Source organism: Triturus cristatus, chromosome 7 (genome assembly GCF_964204655.1).
Source record: "Triturus cristatus chromosome 7, aTriCri1.1, whole genome shotgun sequence".
In the NCBI taxonomy this organism is placed as follows: domain Eukaryota; kingdom Metazoa; phylum Chordata; class Amphibia; order Caudata; family Salamandridae; genus Triturus; species Triturus cristatus.
The window spans coordinates 1,512,499,045-1,512,519,066 of record NC_140590.1 but is presented as its reverse complement, the minus strand read 5'-3'; the positions used below and the strand labels follow the sequence as shown (position 1 = coordinate 1,512,519,066).

The window sequence follows — 20,022 nt, the reverse complement described above, 5'->3', positions numbered from 1 at the left end:
ATTACCATGGGGACCCCCACCCCTAATTGGGCAATTTCATCACTAGCTTCCACAATGGACAAAAACACATTTCCACCTTGAGTTGTTAGCTTGGTTTCCCTATCTGGCGCAGGGGGTGGAATTAGTCAATCATTTGAATCCAAGGAGCTTAGTGCCAAGTACCTATTATTCATATTAATCTGGAATGGTAAACCTTGGAAAACATTTTGAGGTATGCTCGGAGTGGTAATCTGCTTACCCCTAGCTAGGTGCTGGTAAAAATAGCCTAGCGGGTGTGCACCCACACTATTCTCTGTTGGTACCAATGATGCTGCTCTAAGTAGTACGGTCGCCACGTGTTGAGGATGTTTAAAGTTGATTATTATGCAATCTCCTTTACAAGCTTTCCTGGCACTCCCAATCCAGGGGACCCGTCTGGTTGATAGAATCTGTTCCGAATAGTTGACAGGGAACCCACAGTTGCGGTGTAGCCAGGAGACTGTTTTCCGTTTGAGACAGTCGTGTGTTTCATTTTGCACCTTGGACTGCATAGAATCTAGGGGTGGCACATTTGTAAGTACTACAACATATGGTTCGCATTGAGGGGGTAAATTAATAGAGCGGGTTTTCTTTGCTTGAACCATTGTCCAGCCTGAGGGGGATGTATCGGAGTCCAGGGCAATTATTTTATCTGGCAAATGATTGCTTAGGGTAGAATTAGATGGGGGGATGTTCTCCTTAGACGGGACTTGAGCATTTATATCCACTTGCTCATTTGAACCGCCCTGCGGATTGGTCTGAGTATTAATCAATGAGGATAGGGAGCCACCTAGTCTAAGCACTTCTGCGGATAATCTATCTATTTTTTCAACTAGTGGTTTTACCACTGCCTCTAATTTGTCCTCAAAGGCCTTAATAATACAGGACATAGTGTCTGGTGAAAATATATCATTACCACAGTTATCAGTCATAGTCCCCTTTTGGGTAAAGGGGTATTTTGTGGTGACTTGGCAGTTCGATTTTTGCTGTGCCCCACCTCTGTTTGATTTCGTTTTCCTGCACTCCCTTACAACCCTTTTTTTTGGGGAGCATTCGGAAAGAGAGACAATTCTAGTTTCTTCCAGAAGATTCAGGGGTGTGGTATTAGAGTCTACAGGCATAGGTACAGGACGCTCTAAGACTACAGGAGACTCAGGAAGCGCCATAAACTCTGTTAACAAACACTCAGTCGCTGGGACATTAGGCATCACAGTATTTATAATAGTATTACCACTGATACTCAGAGTGCCTGAATTGGTGGAAGTAGTATTTTCACGGCCCAGTGACTTCCTTCTATCCTTATTAATTTGGCTTACTACTTTCACAAGGTAGTTATCCATAGTCGAATATTTCTTTGCCATAAATTGACACTAAGGGTCACGATTAAAATCAGAGCCCTTATTGCTTAGCTATCTGTGGCCAACCTAGGCGCCCCGCGCCTCAAGATATATTACTTAAGCTGTCACCACAAATACAACACAGTAAATAGTAAGTTCTAAATTGGATCACACGCAAAGACAAGAATCCAACGTCTATCCTCTTATTACACTATCTAGATTTAACTACACTCATGTGCCAAACGTATCAATGAACTTCTGCTAGTAGAGATTGGAGAAAGTACCAAGCAAACCTACAACTACTTGGGCACTATTCAGTAAATGTCCACTGATAGAGTCGGAAGTCTCTCTAACAAACTTTTGGCCAGCCAACTCACAGGGTGATACGTATTGCAAGCTTGCATAGGTAAGTCAATTCCGTAAAGTGAGTATGATCAGAGCAAATGGTGATGTAGTACAAGGGAATGTCCAATATGGCGTCGTCACTTGCCTTAGAGGGGTGGCCCAGCCCGGCCTCCTTCGGCCCCGGACGGCCACAGACGGTCCCGCCCTTGTCCCGGGCTTCTCCCGGCGCTGCCCGCGCGCTTCCCGCGTCGCGGGGGGCAGGGTCCGTTATGTAGCGCCTCCGGGCGCGCTGAACGCGTGTTTCCTGCTTCCGTTAGCAGGGGATCCTGGGTAATGTAGTTTTCGTCGGGTGCTCCCCCCACACAGCGGTCGCGGCGGAAGGCAGGCGACGGCGGGAGGGAGACACCACAGCCAGCAAGGAGTCCACAGCGCCAAGGGACCCAAGCCCACTCAGGTGCGTGACAGGATTTCCCCCAACTCTCCACAGATTTCTGACTCGGCCCCCGCTCTGCCGGGGGCAGGGTCCGTTATGTAGCGCCTCCGGGCGCGCTGAACGCGTGTTTCCTGCTTCCGTTAGCAGGGGATCCTGGGTAATGTAGTTTTCGTCGGGTGCTCCCCCCACACAGCGGTCGCGGCGGAAGGCAGGCGACGGCGGGAGGGAGACACCACAGCCAGCAAGGAGTCCACAGCGCCAAGGGACCCAAGCCCACTCAGGTGCGTGACAGGATTTCCCCCAACTCTCCACAGATTTCTGACTCGGCCCCCGCTCTGCCGGGGGCAGGGTCCGTTATGTAGCGCCTCCGGGCGCGCTGAACGCGTGTTTCCTGCTTCCGTTAGCAGGGGATCCTGGGTAATGTAGTTTTCGTCGGGTGCTCCCCCCACACAGCGGTCGCGGCGGAAGGCAGGCGACGGCGGGAGGGAGACACCACAGCCAGCAAGGAGTCCACAGCGCCAAGGGACCCAAGCCCACTCAGGTGCGTGACAGGATTTCCCCCAACTCTCCACAGGTTTCTGACTCGGCCCCAAATATTCATTGATAAAATTATTAGTAGACTCATCTTTTTATGCTACGTGCTTAGTATATATAGCCATACTCGAGACCGGGTAATATTTGTTCGAATCATTTTTGTAGGTTTTTTTTTCCTTCCCTTCTCTACAGATTAATGCAGCCTGTCTGACCGACTTCCCCCTTCTCCCATCCCCCCACCCTCCACCACCTTTGGAGGTTACCTGGCCAATCCAGGAGTTTGACATCCGACATGCAGAGCCCCGCGATCCCGCTAAGTCTCCCTGTATAATAAGAAAAAAGCCACAAAAAAATAAAAAAAAGAAGAACATTTCCATAGCCTCTGGTAGCGGTTACTCCCAGACAACCCCACCTTCCTTAATCTCAAGTAAGAACAAATAGCTAAACTAATCCCTGAGCAACAAAACAAATTTGGCAGAAGAAAAAACCGCAAGCATTACAACCTGCCTTCAGTTTCCACAATTCTTCATGCATTATCTAAACATACTTGGCACGTTTCCCCCAAGACGCCCTCCGATGTGTATTTTGAGATTTTTAACTACATTATTTGTGTCCCAAGAGTTCCTCTAAGTATTTTTGTGCCTGAATTTCAGAAACAAAGCTGCAGGTAGTTCCTTTGTATACTATTTTCAGCCTGGCCGGATTTTGTAAGTACACCTCAGCCCCCTGCTTCTGAAAGGGTTCAAAAAGCTGCTGAAGCCTCCACCTACGCTCTACAGTGGCGTGAGCGAAATCGGGTCTAATAAAGAAGGTTATTCCATCAAAGGTCAATTTCTTTGTGGGTCTGGCCAAGTCAAATAACATTTGGCGGAGTAGGAAGTTTCCAAAAAATAAAAGCATGGCACGAGGATGCTGCGATGCTGATGTATGTTTACCAGGGAATATGGGAATCTGTGGGCTCTTTGGATTTCCCTGTCTAAATCCCATGATTGCAATTCTGGCAGAGCCCCTTTCAAAAAGGTAATCATAAATTTCCTGGGGTCATCTTTTTCTACCCCCTCGGGAATTCCTAGGAAGCGGAGGTTGTTGCGTCTTTGCCGGTTTTCTTGCTCCTCCATTTTCCACATCATATCTTTCACCACCCCCTCATGTTCATCATGCTGGGTCTGAAGTGAAGCAACCTCCTTTTCCAGTTGTTCCGTCCTCCCCTCCACCATAGCCATTCGATCCGCAATATCAGCACATGTTTTACCAACCTTTCTGACTGCCCCTTGTAGTTTTTTAGACGCCATGCGTGATCTACGACTATCTGCCTTAACTCATTCCTGGAAACTTTGATGGACTACAAAACAACGGTTAAGGCGGGTTCACTACTTGAATCACCATGAGTTTCCCCTTTGCCGCTGCCAATGCTTGTTAGATTATGCCCGGAAGCTGTGGAGGATTTAGAGATTAATGTGAGAGGGGTGTTGTTGTAATCCCATTTCAACTCTCTTGCACCCACGTTATCATTATCAGATAAATCGCCATTTCTTTGCGCACGATCATGCTCTTTTTTCTTTTTGTAGTTTTTTAGTACCAGGTTTACCTTTCTGGGTATCAGTGTTAGGGCTGCTGTACCATTTCTTTCCTTCCTCTCCACTGGACAACGAGATGCTGATATCTGACATTTCGGATTCCTCTGTCAGAGAATAAAACTTATCCAGATTGTCTGGCGTTTTTGAATTCCAGTCTATAAGTGTACAGTCGCCAGGATGCGCTAGTGGAGGAGGGTTAGCGAGCCATCAGCTTCCTTAGTTACGCGAGTAATACTCTTTTTTTTACAGTGGCCAGCGATGTTGGGTCTTTCTCCTGTGAGGTCTTTTTTGCACCATCAACTTTTTCACCCCCACCTCTGCCTTTCGCGCTTAAAACATCCATTCTCTTTTGACGTGTGAGTGCCGGCGCTGTATTTGACTGAGAGGGCACAAGAACAGTCTTTCCAGCCCTCGCCCCCTTGCTGGCCATCCTTACTTGGGTGAGCTGACAGGTGCGCTTGATGCAACAAAGTATCTCCGCGCTGATCCAGCTCCACACTCCGTCTCCGATCCTGTAGCAGTTACAGCGCCGCCGCAATGAGAGAGCTCTCTGTTCCAATCGACGATCGCGTCGTTTGCCGCCGTCCAGTCGAGTCGGGAAAGATCCACGCAGGCCAAACCCAATCAGCGAGTTCAGAGTAGCATCACGGCTGGGACAGAGCGTAAGAATAAACAGCAGAGGTGAGTTTTGTGTGAGCTCAGATTTCAGCCGCATTCTTTCCTTTTTCCTTATGAGGGGTTATATTGCTGGATTTACTAACTCCTCATTCTTCCGCTACCTAAAGGTGATCAAAACGATCAAAAAGAACACTTAGTGCCATCAGATTAAGGGAGGCTCAGCGGAGCATCTTTGCGGCGGAGTCAGTCGGTCGCCATCTTGCCTAGGATGCCTACCACTTCCAATGCAATTGGTCTATCCAAAATGCGAGACCTATTGCATTGCAAATGCTTGTTGTGTGCTCGGCCCTCCCCTGGAGAACAGCCAAAGTACTTGGTCCTTCCAGTGCTGGCAGCTTCTGAGCTACTTTTTTCTTTTAGTTGAAGTACTTTATAAGAATGCATGTGTTTGCAGGCTGTCTCCCTCATGTGCTTTACTTAACTGCCCCCATAATGCACTCGCTTACCCATGTGCTCTTATCTTGCTCTTTGTTGTTGCTTGCCCCACATACTGTCCGTGTTGTTGCTTGCCCCACCCACTGTCCTTGGTTTTCTTGCCCTCTCTCGCCCTCCATGTTATTTCTTGACCCCCTCCTGCCCTCCGTTGTGCACCGTGTTGTGCCATCCCGCCATCCATAAAAAAAAAGTGCTATGACGTGTCCAGCACTGGCCACCTCATTTCGCTTTTTTCCTAACTTTCAGCCGTGCTGCACAGCTGCTTTGCAACATGGGTAACAGACATTTGCAATGCCAATAACTCTCTTGGGTGAAATCTATTGGCTTTACCAATGTTTGTTCCAACATCCTGGTGATTCTACAGGGACCCATGATTTGTAGATTCCCCAGGAAGGAAGTTGGAAAATAACCAAAATATAGCTGAACTTTGGAATTTGTTTTTGGAGGGGGGATTGAAAAATCCACTCTGCTCTGCAGGAAAACATAATTTTGTTTGCTAAAAATGGCATTGACAAAAGGCTTACTAGGCAAGGATTACTATCTTCACAGCTTTCAGGAGCAAGCAGAATTGTATAAAAAAGCAAATTGTTATCATAGTTTTTGCATTTTTTTTAGAGATAATCAATGTTTTCAGTTTTTTGTGCTTTCTGCCTACTTACAGTTTGTGGCGGAAACAGGTGTAAAAGCCATGTGTGATCGCGGAAAGCTATACATTTTTGAAAGGTAGACAAAATTCCAGATTCAGTAAAATTTCATTTGTGAAGATCCCTCCAGGCTTTCTCAAAGAAACTCAGTAGCGTCCGGCATAGCTCGCGGGAGGGGGCGGAGTTGCAGGGACATAAAGTAAAAAATGAAACTTACCTTTCAGCCAGGTCCCGCGTCTTCTCGGCTCCAGCTCTCCTGCATCCGGCAAGCAGCGTTGTGATTGGTCGGGACGCCGCCCAGCCAGGGGCTAGTGGGGTGGAGTGCGCATGACTGGTTTGGGCGGCACGAGTGCGCTGACGAAACAGTCTTTGCGCCTGGAGTGGGCAAACCACTCCTGCCCTGCTCAAAGAACAGAGCAGCCCTGCCCACCATGCGACAAGCAAATATAAAATGTTAATACCTCAAAGTTATTAACATTTTATGTATTGATTAATCAAACTACGAGAAAGCAGTGGGGCGACGCTCCTCACCCTAGTGGAGCCGCTCCTGAAGAAACTATTACCTGAAATAAAAAAATAATTCAAATGAGGAGGGAAGAACGTCAGCTCGTGACAACGTTCTGTAACAATGGCAATTTATAAAAACAATATACCTTTACGCCTGTTACACCCTTGTGGTCGCTACGATATACAGGGTTTATATTTGTAAGAAACTGGATTATTATTTGGGGTGGGTAACTGTTAGATCCGGCTTCCTGGGCACCAGGGTACTTAGGGGTTACTACGCTCCAATTGCATCAACTGGAGTGTTCCCCCTGCTGGTGTCCTGGGGCCTCAGTCCTAGTGGACGCAAAACTGGCTAACCAAGTGCTGCTCTCCAGCACTTGACTCTATCAGGGTAGCGAGACAGAGTAGTCCAAGGCTTACTCAAGGTTGTGAGGCGGGGTTAGACATTCAGAATACAGTGCACACCGTACTACCAGCTGATAAAATAAATGTCCAGTCAGTGCTTTACTTTTTATTTAAAAAAGTACTTTAATACTCACAAGAGAGTTATACTACACATAAAACTAAGATAAACAGTGAAAACCAGATGTCTCTACCACCCTCTGGGCCAGAGTACTGACCCTAAACAGTATTATAGCGCCTAGACGTTAAGCACTGTTAACAAGAAGACACACAATTAGCATTGTATCTTACAGACCATGTTGCGCAAGGTTGCTCTCATTTCCTTCAGCCATGATCTTTGTATTGAAAGGATATAGTGTCAGCATATGATGGGAAGTCAAAGGTTCTTGATCAGCCCCATAACCCCCACCCAAAGCAACAGAAGTAACCTCCTGTCCTGAGTGAGGACAATGCTCTAATGGCGTCAGGGATTTGATCATAGGTTCCTGATGTCTTGGCACAGTTTACTGGAACCCCACTAGTCCAGTAGCCACTAGCTAGCTGTAGAAGGGTAGTGGCTAGTCAGAGTGCCAGTTCACCCTGATACCCCCAAATATCGCAAAAAGAAAGGTGGGGGACCTGGTCCACTGGACTCTATGCCCCAGCTACTGCTTGTGACTGGAAGTACCACACAGGCTCCCTAAACACAGGGGAGGGGTCTGGGCAAAGGTATATCACCTTCAAGGACTGGGATCAAGCTTCCCCATCGATGCGCTGTAAGCTTCCTTTCCTAATCTTGAGCAGCTGTCTGCAATTTTCTTGTTCAAAGCGCCAGTTCCACAAGCCTCCCAGAAAGTGCTGGTTCTCTCCCTGATGTTCCTGATGCCCTTGCTCCTCGTAAAACTGGCATAGTCCTTTGTAGCAGAATTAATCCGTCATAGAGAAAACGCCCTCACGTTTCAGACACAGTGAGCAATCTGCTTATCTTGCCTTTACACCACAGTTTGAGGCTATTCTCCTTGGATGGACCCGGTGTGAGCCGCCTGTTCAGATTCATAGACCAGTTTTGAACAACAACTGACTGCTAAGGCCAGTCTTTTATCATTTCTGATTGATAGGCTGATCCAATCAGAGGGTCTGCTACTTTTGAATCCTGGTTGCCCCTCCAATTGTTAAAGATTGCATTAATCTCTTAGCATGAGCTGAAAGCCATTTTGTACTTGCCAGCCATTTTAGTTAGCTATGTGCTGGCCATTTGCTGTTTCCCTCTCCCAGAGTCTGGCACATGCTCAGAAGTGCCTAGCTAGTAGAATGCACCTGCTCCTAGTATAGAACTGTCAGGCTGTTCTAACTGATGTCAGCAACTTATTACTCCTCCTGCTTGTTGACTGTGCATTTTCTGTATGACCATCTATGTGTATAACTCTTCTCATGTGTACTTGTACAGCCTTCTTTTGAGCCCCTGTGTGGGTATATAAGGCCCCTGTTCTCTGTACTCCTTAGAAATGTCTCCTACAGTGATTTTAGAATACTGTATGACGCTTTTTCCCCTCTTCTGAGGTTAAATAAAAAGATGTCTTTTATATTACAGCTTCTGTGCCAATCTCTTCTTTGTTGGTTTAAAAGGACCAAGTGTATCAGTGAAGCCCCTGAGAAGGTTTTGATTTCTTCACAATCACAAGGCATATTTTAAAGAGTAGTCACGGTGTGACCAAAGCATGCAAAGGATGACCTACTGTCTTCCCTTGTACCAGCCCATGCTATTCCCTAAGAAGGATTTTTTTTAAATTAACTCTAGACCAGGAAGTACTGACCAGGGGGAGAGTCCTCTTGGCACAGTTAGTACAGCTTAACCCAGATAAGAGCTGAGTGTCTACCCCAGCCCATCAGGCCTGTCCAAGGAATTGAGAGCGGCCCGCGGGGAGCTGGAATGTCCAGCATAACAGCTCACATTATACACAATGGCTCAGCTCACAATCCTTCCCCAGTACACCCACTGGCTCTCAAACACACGTCCCAGGTAGACTAAGTCAACAGGACCGCAGGCAAGGGGGAGACTGCACAGACTTGATCAAGAGGATTGTTAGTAACTCACCCCTCCTGACCATAGATTTATTGCTGTTACCATTGTAGGTTTACCAAACCCTGGGTAGAGAGGGCAGTAGCCACTCGCTGGGAAATAGGGGGGGTGCACTCGGCATACCCCCTCAACCTCAGAGCTAAGCTCTAGGATCTCAATCCATGTAAACAGGGAGACCATCAATGAACATGTATAATTGTCATGCTGACATGTAGAAAACATGCAGTAAATTATAAGTGACTAGCTTGGAGATCTGCATAAGGCAAGGAAACAGGCGCGGTGCGTCCATTGGGGCGTTAGGGCGTTGCCCCCCCCCCCCCCCGCCCGCAGCTCCCTCGGCGTCTCTGAACTTAGTTTACTTAAGTTCAGAGACGCCGAGGGAGAACTGACAATCATGTCAGTCAGCATGACGTCGGACCGCCCACCCCCTTCAGAGTCTGAAGGGGGTGGGCGGTCCGGCGTCATGTTGACTGATGTGCATTGTCAGACCAGCCAGGGACAGGCAGCAGCACAAGTGTGCATGAGTGGGGAAGGTGAGCGAATTTTTTGCCCGTGCCGAGTCATGCGCACTTGTGTTTGCACTGGTTTGTGCATGTCCATTAGGAGACCCTCGGTCTCCTAATGGGCAGGCGGTGGGCGAAGAGTAACCGCGCCCTAAGCCAATCCTGGCGCTGCAGCAGCGCCAGGATTGGCTGAGGGGTTGCCACTCCAGTGCTGTTCCTGTTTGAAGAGGTGCCATTGCCAACATGGACCAGGAGCAGAGGCGGTCAGGTAAGTTTTCGTAATTTTATTCTCCCTCGGCCCCCCACACCTGCGCGACCCCCCGCGAGTACTGCGAGCCGCGACATTGCGAGTTAGCCTAAGACACCAAAGGGAATCTTCCATGCCATTGCACCACACATTAAAAGTAGAAAATGAAACTAAATGTACGGCGACTGACTCTCAGTCTGTGGCCCCGGGTTGGTTAACAGTGCTGAGAGGGCTGGGCTACACACAGTTGGAACCCGTGGTCAGGCGTACCCTTTGCTTCTCCTCATCTTCACAATTTAACGTGTTTTTACCCTTCTTTCTGGCATTTTCCAACACCTGTGTCTTTCCTCTCTTCCTCGCTGTTTCCTCCATACCATTTCTGTGGTTTGCCCCCCAACCCCATGTCCAGCTCTTCGGCCATCAATTATTTTTTGACACGTACTTTCATCTTCATTTCTTGTTCTCTCTCTGTTCTTTGTTTTTCATTCCTCGCCTTCACCTCTTCACTCATTTACTACTCCCTTGTCTCTATTTCTTTAGTTGTGTCATTCTCGGTCTTTCACTTTAAATAAAAAACTTCACCAAGTTCTCTCACCATTGCCTTGGATTATTGTTCACTCCCTTGGATGTCTCTGCCTCACTATCTCATTCTCTGCAACCACCCCAAGATATCTCAAGTGAATTTAAACAGTTTATATGCAGTGCGGGGTGGTGCTGCCATTGCATTTATCTGTAACATTTGCTGCAGTTTATTTATAGACTCATGGAAAATGAGTATTCGGAGATCAAAAGAACCTTTTGCCATTTCATAAACATTAATTAGACAGATCAGTCTTAGAGTTTTCATTCTCGGCACACTGACATTAATAAACAGGTAAGGCAGACTAAAGAAGCAGGCGTCTCTTGGCGAGGTTTATACAATGCCGACAGCCTCGCCACCGCCAAGTGCTAGGGAAACAGCCTGTGCGCCGAAAGACATGCTGAGTTGTAGACAGCTGCATGGACTCAGTACAAGGGTCTGTGGTGAGCTGTAAAACGAAGAAGTAAAGTTGGTGGTTAAGAAACTGCAGTTCAACACCAAACCCAAAGCTATGTAACGTGCATTGGTCGTTGTTTCGCTTTCTCTATACACCCAATGAATTTTCTCACTTTGGGGCTCGTGGTACAAAGCACAATGACACCTACTAGGGACCTGAGTAACACTCAGTTTGAATCAAACTTTACTATTTTTGGCAGGCAATTAATGGTTACTGCATTCTATGCACAATGCACCTATTATCTATTGGTAACTTGCCGCCTAAAAATAGTAAAGTTTGCTTTAATTTGAGTCCATAGTAAACCCTTGTTAATTGTAAGTCTAGCGGCAAGCAGTGCTTCATTTGAGACAGTGGTTTCCGGTGCTCAGCACCGGCATTTAATCAACAGCACCTGCGCTTTTCACGAGCACCAGTCAAGGACACATTCATTTATGGTAGGCACGTGGAGATAAATGATTTGCCCAGAATCACAGAATGTTGAACCGACTGGCGCCGAGATTGAACCTGGTTCCCCAGCTCCGAAATCTGTAGCTCTGGCCAGTAGCCACATCCATGGTTAGTAGTTGGTTCTGTGTTAGGTGGCGCCTACAGGAGAAATTGGCTGGTGCAAGCTGCCTCCTGGTGAGAGCCCGGGCACTTTTTTTACAAATTAACCACTGGCGGCAAACTAGACTGCCATTCATCGTGCAGCTCTGAGAAGCATACACACTGAGTGCCAGCACTCGGCCTAGCTTCAAAAACATAACAATAGAAATGTTTCTGACACTAAGCCCTGCTGGTACAAAGCGTGTATATTGCTCAGAGGTGCGTGGCACTGGCAGGGCCTAGCTGCAGAAACATTTCTATGTACATTTTGTTATAAGACATCCCTTTATTAATGTAATAACTGCACTTTCATAATTGCTTTATTAACCTTCTTGCTTTTCAAATTTGCTTGAAAATGCACCATTTACCCACTCTTTTTTTCAAACTTTTCTAGGGGGAGAACCCCCCTTAACATGCTCCGGCTCACTTGCTGCGCTCGCTTGCCACGGTGCACTCCGACTAAAAGTTTATGCCTCACCACTTTCAAATGTCACCAGCCACCACTGCAAGGAAAGCACTCTCTCCAGTGACCTGCAGAAGACTTCCCCTACCAACACTAACTAGCCACCTTAATGAATAATCTCAACCCTTGTCAGGGTGAACCTACAACATCACTTAAATACCCTGACCTCAACTCCCTGGTTGCTATGGCTCCCAGAGCAGACAGGCCTAACTTAGAGCAATTTCTTAAGTACTTATGTAGTACCAAAACCGTAATAAAATTGAAATGCCAAATAATAAAATCCCCTAATAAATTTAGAAAAATAGAGTAAATTGTATTAAACAAAGCAACACCAAAATGACACAATTCCAGTAAGGGGAGCAAGAGATATGAATTTTAAAAAGTTTTGGGGTACAAATAGCACCAAGAAGCATAAAAAACTAAAGATAGTCAATGGTCACGGTAGACTGGGACCTAGGTGCGATTTGAGTTTGACTGCGATAGAAAGCGGATCAATTAGTTTTTTTAGTCTCCACTGTTCTGAAGGAAAAGGTTTCAAAAGTTCTCAAACTTTCTTCTGGTTCCCAAACAACAACAGGAACACACTTCTAAAGACCCCACAACCTCCGGGGATGCACTGAGAAGCTCACAGGATGTCAGGCAGAAGCCAAAAGCAGGGCCCTGTCCAGGTCCAATTTCCACTGTTCAGCTGCGCATTCTTACAGCCTGTTATCTCCCTGTTGCCATACAGGAGGTCAGCCATCTGGAGTCCACTGCTTTGTCCTGGCTACAAGAAGAAGCAGGTTTAGCCCCCCAATGCTCCCCTCAGGTTACAGACAGCAAGTCCAGTCCTCTTTTGATTGAAAGGTCCAGAAAGTGTTCTGAAGTGGGTGCCTAGAGGAGCTGCAGTTGTGACTGGTATTAGCTAGTGGGTAGGAGTGACTACTGGGCACTCCCTAACCAATGGGATAAAAGTTTCTGGGGCCAACCCTATGTTGTTCAAGAATTGTCTATAGCTGTATTTGCCTTTGTGCCTGTTGCTTTCACTATACAATCTGTAACGAATGTATATTTGAATATATGTCTGATACCACTTGTAAGTGGGCAGAATGTAAGTTGAGATAAGTTAGCTGTTTGCAGGCTTTATTGACTCAAATAAATAGTAACTTTGGTGTGTCACATTACATTTACAATGTGCTTTGTTTTGAACCCTGGCCTCGTTTTTATCAACACAGAGGTTGGAATGTGATACAGTTTAGATGACATAGTATTGACATATAACAAAAGCTTCTTAGGTGGCACATTCTTGAAATTTACCAAAAATGTAGTCAATACCAAGTTCTAGAAATCCTTCATGGTTGGTTTCCTTTATCTTCCAGAAAATGTGGGATCAGTTCATTCTGAAATTACCAGGAATGATGATCGCTCCAGTCGTCCTTCAGTCACTCTGGTTCAGTAGCACTACTCTTCTCCTTGAAGAAACTTTCAGGCTTGAACACATTCAATATCATGTTTCTATTTAGGTGAGTATTTTCAGAGCAAACATCAATGATTATTTTTTTCTTCACCCCAGATCTACTGATTTTATTATTGGGGTCGAGCCTGTAAGAGAATGCGCTAGTGCATACGTCTCGCTTATGAGACACCATTGTTAACAAAAAGGGCTTGGAGACCGCCCATTGTTTACCATTTGTTGTCTTGCTTGGCACTCTTCTTTACACGTAAATATCAAAGAGAGAGACCCCACTGTTCCAAGAGACAGGGTTCCAAGTATAATTCAAATATTAAAAGTAAATTCTCTTGGAAAACACAATACATTCATTTAATCTCATACACCAACATCATAACAAGCATTGGCATAGCCAATAGGTCTCGCCTTTGGGACCTTATAAGTGTTTAGCCATGCAACAGTTGCATAACTAAATACTTATAAGGTCCCAAAAGCGAGACCTATTGGCTATGCCAAGCGGCCGCGAAAGTGATCGCGATCAAACATCAAAGCGGCCGCGAAAGTGAAAGTAATCGCGGTAAAGCGCGGCGCGCGCGCCCGCGCACATTCACTGTAGCTCTGGGCTGGCCTGGTACCACTTTTTGGAGCCCTCTCAATAAGTCTCGCCTGACCAGCGCATGCGCTGGGTCAGGCGAGACCAAAAAAGGGCAAACTGTCCTCTATACCAGTCTTAGAAGGGACCAACACGAAAATTATTAATCATCAGACTTGTCAAATTTTATTATTGGTCAATATCAACTAATTCATACATATTTGTAAAAACATCAATTAATATTAATATTAATGTTTTAACACAAATGATGGAAACCACATATAAGACATACACATTTGTCATCAGTAAGAGATAATTTGTAGGAATCAACAGAAAGTGCAAGGTTTTGAGGGTCCCTTTAACAAACAACACTATGTTCCTCAAATTTAACAAAGGTAGGCGTTGACGCGTTTCGTTGGATAAGGAAAGTGCAACAACCTTCTTCAGGACAAATAACGACATATAGTCCCTCCTAATGGATTACAAAACATTGTTATACACAATTATTCCTAAGGAATAGTGAGGTGAGAGTCTGTGCAAACTGTTCTTTAAAATAGTAACAAGATTTAATCCTTATAGACTACAGCTCCTATATCGATAATTATCCAGATCAAGGAGTCATAGGCAAAACAATATTTTGATTAAAAAAGTTCTGCTGGTCATTCAGAGCTTTGTGGAAGAGTCAAGTTCTCTGGACCGATTTATATACTGTACTAATTCCTAGAATTGTGCGGTAACATCGAAGCTGAAAAGCCTCCCAACCGCAGTTTCTTTTCACCAACACCATCTGGTTATCTGCCGGTGTTTAGCGGCAACGCGTGATGCCGCGTACATCCTTTCCATTTCAAAGACATTATGCAAAAAAATGTGAGGAACATAGTGTTTGTTAGAGGAACCCTCAAAACCTTGCACTTTCTGTTAATTCCTACAAATAACTCTTACTGATGACAAATGTGTATGTCTTATATGTGGGTTCCCTCATTTGTGTTAAAACACTTGTTTTTATATTGATTTTAATTGATGTTTTTACAAATATGTATGATTTATTTGATATTGAGCAATATTAAAATTTGACAAGTTTGATGATTAATAATTGTCGTGTTAGTCCCTTCTAAGACTGGTATAGAGGATTGTTTGCCCTTTTAATGGTGTTGGTGTATGAGAATAAATGAATGTATTGTGTTTTCCAAGAGAATTTGCTTTTGATATTTGAATAATTACTCTCATTTACAGCCTCGTATTTCATCAAGGCAGGCTTAACATCATTTCCGTTCCTCTTTGTAGGGACCAAGCACTGATTGATTCAACTTAATCAGTGCCCGTTCGAAGCTCCTGATGGGATTGAGGTATTATTTTGTTCTGTTTAACTTTAATTGCCTTGCAAATAGAAGGTGTGTGACTGGCAAAGACATGCCCAGCAGGTCAAACACAGTTGCAAAGATTTCTTGTCTATAGTTAACTTTCTTTTATTTTGCCAATTCTACTTTTCTCACTTTGCACTCATGTTTACTTTTGTTTTTGCTCCTGGGCACTGTTATCAAAAGATGAGGATTAAATATATTGCAAAGCAACATTGTTTCTTTCTTGCGTATAATTTCTGAAATGATGCTTTAACATAACTGTGCAGAACACCCCATCCATCCCACTCCAATCTATGCCAATCCACCCCACCGCACCCCACACCAATCCGCCCCACGCAATCCAATCCACCCAAGACCAGTCCAATCTACCCCACTCCCATCCAAATCACTCACCCCAATTCATTCCTCTCAAATACTCCCAATCCACCCCACTCCAATCCAAAATAATCTGCCCCACTACAGTCTTCCACACTTCAGCCTGCCCCACTACAATCCAAAACAATCTGCCCCACCCCTTTCCAAAACAATCTGCCCCACCCCTATCTAAAACAATCTGCCCACCCCAATCTGCTCCACTCCAATCCAAAACAGTCTGCCCCACTCTAATCAGCCCCACTCCAATATAAAATAATCTGCCTCACTCCAATCAAAAACAATCTGCCCACTCCAATCCGCCCCACTCCAGTCTTCCCCACACCAATTCACCCCACTCCAATCCAAAACAGCCCACCCCACTCTAATCCGCTCCACTACAATGTGCCCCACTCCAATCCAAAACAATCTGCCCACTCCAATGTGCCCTACTCCAATCCAAAACAATCGGCCCACTGCAATACACCCAATTCCAATGTACTCCCCTCCAACCCACCTCATCCCAATCCACCCCAATTCACCCCACTCTAATCCACCACAGTCCACCCTGCTCTAATCCATTCCACCCCAATCAAGCCCAATCCAATCTAACCCACTCCAATCCAATCTACCTCACCCCAATCTAATCCACCCCACTCCCTCCACAAACCACCCCATTTCAATCTAATACAAAAGAGCTGCCTCACCCCCAATCTACCCCACACCAATTTACCCCACTCAAAAACAACCTGCCCTACTCAATACAAAACAATCTGCCCCCACTTCAGTCCAAAACAATCTGCCCCACTCCAATCCCAAAACAATCCACCCCACTCCGTACTGTCCACTCAATCCACAACAATCTGCCCCCCCTCCAGTCTGCCCCACTGTAATCCAAAACAATTTGCCACACTCCAATCCAAAACAATCTGCCCTACTCCAATTAAAAACAACGTGCCTCACTACAATCCAAAGCAATCTGGCCCACTCCAATCCAAAATAATTTGCCCCACTCCAATTTAAAACACTCAGCCCCACTCCAAAGCACCCCACTCTAATACAAAACACCTCTCCCCAATCCAATCCACCCCAATCCAGCCAAATCCAATCTACTTACTCCAATCCACCCCACTACACCATACTCCACTCCAATCCACCCCAACCCAACCCATTTCACACCACACCACTCCAATCCAATCCACCTCAAACCAATTTACCTCAATTCAATCCACCCCACTCAATCCAATCCACCCCACTCCAATCCAATCCACCCCACTGTAGTCCAATCTACTCCACTCAAATTCACCCCACTCCATCCCACTCTAGCCCACCTCCCTCCAGTCCACCCCACTCAACATCACTCCAATCAACTCCGCTCCAAGCCACCCCACTTCAGTCCACCTCACTCCAATCCACCCCAACCCATTTAAACACACCCCACTCCAACACACCCCACTCCACTCCAATCCACCCCACTCCAATCCACCCCACTCTACCCCAGTTCAATTCACCCAACCCTAGTTCAGTCCCCCTGCTCAATCCAATCCATTCATCACACCACACTCCAATTCACCCCACTCCAATCCAATCCACCCCATCTCACTCGAGTCCAATCCACCCCACCCCAATCCAATCAACCCCACTCCAATCCAATCCAGTCTACCCAACTCCACTCCAACCCACCCCCTTCACCCCACCTCACCCCACTCAAAACCACCCTACTCTAATCCAATCCACTCCACCCCACACCAATCTAGTCCACCCCACTCCAATCCACCTCACCCCATTTCAATCCATCCCATCAGTCCACCCACTTCACTCAATTCAGCCCACTCTCCCCAATCCAGTCCACCCCAATCTACTCCAATTCAATCCACCCCACTACCTCAATCCATTCCAACCCACTTCACCCCACTCCACTCTATTCCAAGCCACTCTATTCCAGGCCACTCTATTCCACGCCACTCTATTCCACGCCACTCTACGCCACGCCACTCCAATCCAAAATAATTTGCCCCACTCCAATTTAAAACACTCAGCCCCACACCAGAGCACCCCACTCTAATACAAAACACCTCACCCCGATCCAGTATACCTCACCCCAATCCAATCCACCCCAATCCAGCCAAATCCAATCTACTTACTCCAATCCACCCCACGACACCATACTCCACTCCAATCCACCCCAACCCAACCCATTTCACACCACACCACTCCAATCCAATCCACCTCAAACCAATTTACCTCAATTCAATCCACCCCACCCAATCCAATCCACCCCACTCCAATCCAATCCACCCCACTGCAGTCCAATCTACTCCACTCAAATTCACCCCACTCCATCCCACTCTAGTCCACCTCCCTCCAGTCCACCCCACTCAACCTCACTCCAATCAACTCCGCTCCAATCCACCCCACTTCAGTTCACCTCACTCCAATCCACCCCACTCCAATCCACCCCAACCCATTTCAACACACCTCACTCCAACACACCCCACTCCACTCCAATCCACCCCACTCCGATCCACCCCACTCTACCCCAGTTCAATTCACCTAACCCAAGTTCAGTCACCCCGCTCAATCCAATCCATTCAGCACACCACACTCCAACTCACCCCACTCCAATCCAATCCACCCCATCTCACTCGAGTCCAATCCACCCCACCCCAATCCAATCAACCCCACTCCAATCCAATCCAATCCAGTCTACCCAACTCCACTCCAACCCACCCCCTTCACCCCATCTCGCCCCACTCAAAACCACCCTACTCTAATCCAATCCACCCCACACCAATCTAGTCCACCCCACTCCAATCCACCTCACCCCATTTCAATCCATCCCATCAGTCCACCCACTTCACTCAATTCAGCCCACTCTCCCCAATCCAGTCCACCCCAATCTACTCCAATTCAATCCACCCCACTACCTCAATCCATTCCAACCCACTTCACCCCACTCCACTCTATTCCATGCCACTCTATTCCACGCCACTCTATTCCACGCCACTCTATTCCACGCCACTCTACGCCACGCCACTCCACGACACTGTACACTATGACACTTTACTCTACGACACTCCCTGCCACTGAGCCACTGAATTCTACACCCCTTTACTCAACTCTACGACACTGTACTCCCTCTACTCCACTCTACAACACTCCACTCCAACAAATCCAGTCTATGACACTCTCCTCCCCCTATTCCACTCTAGGACATTCCACACCACTAACGTTTAGCCACTCTGAACAGCAGCCACACTGGTGTACAACATGGCAAAACCACATTGCCATAGTCAATAGACCTATTGGCTTTGCCAGCGCTTGTTTTTTTAATTGTATTACTTTGTGTGAACTGTTTATTGTTTTTTGGAGTCAGCTTTGAAGTTTGTTTTGGTTTTTTTGTGGAGCGAACGAAAATAATTCTTCAACCCTGTCCCTTCATAGAATATGGATGATAAGGGCTCCCTCTTATATGACTGTGGCAGGAGGTCAGCGAAAATGAAACTGAAATTATTATGATTTTTAAGTGCATCTAGCTTTTCAAAGAAACTCTGCCTTGAATAGGAGGTTTGGCATATGGCCAGCAAGCCTTTCTGGCCTTTTAAAAATTGTCTGCACTGTTAATTACCTGGAACCGCAAACTTTCCTCTGGGCCATGGTGCTGGGAAGTAGCTCCTATCTACGGTTTGAGTGATGGGTTTATCTCTGGTTCTTCTGGTCTCTTTATCTTGGGGACTCTGGTGATGATCCAAATGTTCTTCTTAATATCACCCGGACAGAGTCTATTGTGGCTGTAGTCTTGCCTGGAGCTGGCAGCATTTGTAGCATTTGTGATTTCCACACTGCGTCCTTCCTTCCTTCTGCCCCTGTCCTCTTCTTGTGGCTGGCAAAATCTCCACTACTCCAGGTCTCCTCTGTGCTAATGGCTTCTGAGTGATTCTGGGTTTTCTATGTGTTCTCTGTGGACCGATGCTTCCTCAGCCTCCTGGTATTGATCCTTGAGGACTTCCCTTTTTATACCGTAGCCACTATTCTCTTCATTCCTGATCTCATTTTGTGGGCTCCCTTGCTCCTTTTTAGGTCTCGCCCGACCCAGCGCATGCGCTGGTCTGGCGAGACTTATTGAGAGGGCTCCAAAAAGTGCTACCAGGTCAGCCTAGAGCTACAGTGCATGAGCGCGCGCGCGCTTGACCGCAATTACTTTCACTTTCGCGGCCGCACGGCCACTTGGCATAGCCAATAGGTCTCGCTTTTGGAACCTTATAAGTATTTAGTTATGCAACTGTTGCATGGCTAAACACTTATAAGGTCCCAAAGGCGAGACCTATTGGCTATGCCAATGCTTGTTGGTCATTTTCTATATGTTCCGAGTTCCATTAGTGATACTGGCCCCATGAAAGGGGCTGATGCAAGGCCACAGGGAGCGTGTTCAGTAACAGAAGAAACAACCCAGGAGATAGTAGTGCAAGTTTTATACCGCTCAGT

General features: G+C 46.5%; 1 long non-coding RNA gene across 1 annotated transcript in view; it reads left to right on the top strand.

Annotated features, from left to right (window-relative positions):
* The window catches only part of LOC146812265 (uncharacterized), a 51,249-nt gene that overhangs the window by 16,026 nt on the left and 15,201 nt on the right, over nt 1-20,022 (top strand). The window contains exon 2 of the long non-coding RNA XR_014966825.1: nt 13,163-13,306. This is a non-coding gene — a long non-coding RNA (uncharacterized LOC146812265). The remainder of the gene's footprint in view (nt 1-13,162; nt 13,307-20,022) is intronic.